Raw genomic sequence first — 4,379 nt, 5'->3', positions numbered from 1 at the left:
AAGAGGCACCGTTCTCCGAATCTCGAGAGCCAGATCCCCGGCAGGATTGCTTGTACGAAAACCGAAGAGGCACCGCTTTCTCAACTTCGAGAGCCAGATCTCCTTGGATAAAACTTGTATGTAATCTTCACATGCAACATCAGCTTTCCAGATACCACAGACCACTTTTTCAAAGTGCTCTGACACACGTGAAGCTGGCAACTCCCACTATCGTGCTATGACCAAGCAGGGTAAATGAATAGCATTACTACTTGTTGTTAAGGAAACTCCTATATATGTCGACCTCCATCCTTAACGGACAGGCAGACCTGCAAAAATGCTCAGCCCTTCCTCATATCTGAGAGGGCACTCCCAACGAAGCCTCTTGAAATACTCAGCTTTCTTTCCCCCCGATAATCCCTCTGCAAACAAGCTACACCAGAGCAAGAATATCTCATATCATCAGGGTTAAAAGCAAGAGTATCACATATCATGCTTTTTCCCTGTCTTTTCCTTTGGCCTTGTTCTTACCTGCAAGACAAGGAGAAAGAGAGCAATCAGTCAGCACTTGAAATCAAGCTTCTAGTCAAGAACTGACTGCCTGGAACCCCTTACCTGATTACTTACCTGGCATTGTTCTCGAGTACTCATCTTCAACATCTTATGCTTCCAGAGAAGATACCACATCTGCTTGAGGAACAGATAGGGAATGTGAGAAGGATACAAGGAAGCATGTGGAGACAAGCGTAACAGAACACGTGCCGATACATCCACTACTTTGTCAACAGCAAAAGTACCCCATATCAGCAGGGTCGAACGTACTCTAGATTTGATGGACTTGTTTTGACCCTCAAATTCTTCAGTCGGCCTTATACTCTGAAGGAAACCAGAAAATCCTCCAGCCTAGTTCAAGAATAAGCATGTGGAAAGTTACTTCTTCAAAAGCAAAAGTATCTCATATCATCTATTCTCCTTTTCTTCTCTTTATCCTTCATGCTGCCTTGGTGCGATGGCAAGTGCATTTGCCCATGAGCGGTAGGTCTCGGGTTCGAGACTTGGGAGCAGCTTCTCCATAAATGGGGGTAAGGTTAGCCGACATTCACCTCTCCCAGACCCTACGTAAAGCGGGAGGCTTGGGCACTGGGTACGACCTATCCTTCATGCTGCCTGCAAGATAGGGAGAATGAGAACAATCAGCCGGAACTCGAAATCAAACTTTTGATCTGGGACTGATAGCTTGGAGCTCTGATTGCTTACCTTGTCTGTTGCCTCTTTCAGCAGATCCCCTAGCTCGGCGACTTGGGGGACTCATACTACATGGTTTGTATCGCGCTTGACCAAGCCTGAAACTACAAGTAAGCTTCAAGTGAAATTGATACATTACCTTGTGCATCTCTACCAGTTAAAGATACCACCCCTGGATGGAGGAAGAGTACTTCCAGAGAAGATGCCACATCTACCTATGAGACAGATAAGGCAAGTGAAGACGAGAGCTTGAACCTATGTTATTTGTACTAAATCATTCACTTGTACTCACTAAAGGAGAGCTTGAACCTATGTACTTGTGTAAACCCTTCACAATTAATGAGAACTCCTCTACTCCATGGACGTAGCCAATCTGGGTGAACCACGTACATCTTGTGTTTGCTTTCCTGTCTCTATCCATTTACATACTTATCCACACTAATGACCAGAGTAATCTAGCGAAGATCACAAACTTAATACTTTCTGTTGTACCAAAGTCCTCACTGATTTTGTGCATCAATAATCCTTAAGTCCTTACCTTTTTGCGTTGGTAATGGTTGAGTTAACAGGACATATTCAAGATGATATTCCTTGGTGTATGCTTTTCGCAAACAATATAGTGTTGATAGATGAAACCCAGGAGGGGTAAATGCGAAGCTTAACCTTTGGAGAAAAGTGTTGGAATCTAAAGGTCTTCGCCTAAGCCGATCAAAGACAGAATATATGGAGTGCAAGTTCAGTGTAAATGGAGGCCAAAATGAGTTAGGGGTGAGGATCGGAGATCAGGAAATACCAAAGAGCAACCATTTTCGCTACCTAGGATCTATCTTGCAAAAGAACGGAGAATTAGATGGAGATCTCAACCATAAAATACAAGCTGGATGGATGAAGTGGAAGAGTGCATCCGGCGTGTTGTGTGACCGTCGTAGGCCACTAAAGCTCAAGGAAAATTTTTATAGGACGGCAATAAGGCCGGCGATGTTGTATGGCACAGAATGTTGGGCGGTGAAGCATCAACACGTACACAAAATGGGTTTGGACATGTGCAAAGAAGGCCTACTGACGCTCCGGTTCGAAGATGTGACTACGGGATAGAGGTTCAGGGCCGAAGGGGTAGAGGAAGACCTAGGAAAACTTTGGAAGAGACCCTAAGAAAAGACTTAGAGTACTTGGATCTAACGGAGGACATGACACAAAACCGAGCGCAATGGCGTTCTAGGATTCATATAGCCGACCCCACTTAGTGGGAAAAGGCTTTGTTGTTGTTGTTGTTGTATCTAAAGATGTTTGCTCTAAAGATGTTTGCTCCATTGTAAATGTATTAAACTGCTCCATGTCCAATGTGTTTGACATATGTTAAGTCAAGGAATAGACAAACTACAACACAGTCATCTACTTTGGAAGTTGGGTACTTTTATCTCCACACTCGAACTGCTGTCTCTACCAGTGCTCGAGCTGCAGAAGAACGTGTTAGGGCTGTTGCTATAATGTCTACCATTTCTTTGTTAGAGAGGACATCCCAAATCAGCCAAGAAAGTTTTAATCTTAGATTCTAAGAGCACGAGGAATAAAAGGGGGAAAAGGAAAGGAAATGTTATACATATCTTTTGTAAGTAGCATAAATTAACAGGCTACGTACCCCATCAATAGCCAGGACTATGAATTCATCCCTCTATGTGAGACGCCAATAGGAACATCTAGTAAGCAGACCACATTTGACCATAGTATGCATTCCCTGTATACTATTGCATGTAGATGAAAGCCATTATCCAATGTACCAGGAAAATTCACTCTCTAAAAATTTATGAGAAGTGATTTCTGTTATTTCTGGCCCCAAGACCATTTGCCTGTCACTGACCTGGAGCATCCAGTACGCAGGTGCTGTATTAGTTACTTCAGACATTTATCCTTTTCTTTGTTGGGAAAATATGAATTTACGGTCTTTGCTGAATGTTGGTGTGGCATAAGACTTCTAGCATTGAGTATTTATGTGTGTTTAGGCGTTTCCAGTCCCTTTTTATATTTACTTTAGCTCACATTACACTGTTGTAGATCTTTCTAATGTTAAAGATTTTTCTTGGTGTATTTTTCCCCCAAATGCAGTGTCGTATGCAAGTATGTTTACGACAAAGGGCATATCATGCATTACTTACAGGAAAACAACACACGATGCCCTGTTGCAGGTATATTTATTTTTTGTTCCCCTACATCAGTTGGACTTATACTTTGGTGAGATAGCTAAACCTTCTTGGTTTTTCCTCCTATCAGCTTGCCCTGCAAAATTGAAGTCAGATAAAGTGAAGGATGATCCATTGTTAGCCGCTGATATTGATGAATTGAGTAAAACGCAGAGTCAGATTGTCATGACTGATGTGATGGACGTCACCGAGTTTGAAGAGTGATTGGATGATTTTAGGATGTGAAAAGTTTCTAAAATGACATTTCAGCTTAGGCTATTTCAACATGCTTTTAGGTCGTTGTGAAGTAGTCGTGTTTTCTGTAGAATGGTTTTGTATAGAGTGACCTGGTTTTATGATATTGCATATGTAGTACCAGTAGTTGAAAGCACCTCCAGTTCCTTCTCTTTGTTGAATTCTTTTAGGTTGCATTTGGACAAGTGCATTAACATGAGGCATCCAGTTGGATTGCTTAATTCAAATTGTGTACTTGGTTAAATCTCATTATTCTATATTTGAAGTGGTTTAGAGAGTAATTGTGAAAGAACCCGTTAACCTAGTTGTACAATGAACAAAGTTGGAACTCACAACTTCTTTGGGCGGTGCCATTGGGAAATAGAATAATGGCAAGTTTGATGAATGCATCTGATTAGACTACTCTCAAGTACATTAACAATATTGTACTAATGAATTTAAGATAAAGTTTATAAATATTTTTCTTTAAAAATAAAGTATATTTAGTAATTCACCTTTATTTGTTAAGAAAATTAAATTAATGGCATATCTAGTATTTTACCCTTTTTGGTCATTTCAAACAGTTATAGCTGTTTTACATAAAAGTTTACCAAACACTATAATACTGATTTTTTTTTTCTTTCCAAAAGCACTTTTATAAAAAAGTTTACCAAACACTCTGCTACTTTATTTCACAGCTGCTTATTCTCACAGCACAGCATAGTAGAAGCAGTTTTTTTTTCA

At 40.7% G+C, this 4,379-nt stretch overlaps 1 long non-coding RNA gene across 1 annotated transcript; it reads left to right on the top strand.

Annotated features, from left to right (window-relative positions):
• The first annotated feature begins 1,777 nt into the window (after positions 1-1,777).
• LOC126604108 (uncharacterized) lies at positions 1,778-3,890 on the top strand. Its single transcript, XR_007616490.1, has 2 exons — positions 1,778-2,491; positions 3,698-3,890. It is a non-coding gene; the product is annotated as an uncharacterized LOC126604108 (long non-coding RNA).
• The last annotated feature ends 489 nt before the right edge of the window (positions 3,891-4,379 follow it).

Source organism: Malus sylvestris, chromosome 2 (genome assembly GCF_916048215.2).
Source record: "Malus sylvestris chromosome 2, drMalSylv7.2, whole genome shotgun sequence".
NCBI lineage: Eukaryota > Viridiplantae > Streptophyta > Magnoliopsida > Rosales > Rosaceae > Malus > Malus sylvestris.
Note: the sequence above shows the minus strand (reverse complement) of the source record. Positions and strands in the feature narration are given on the sequence as shown.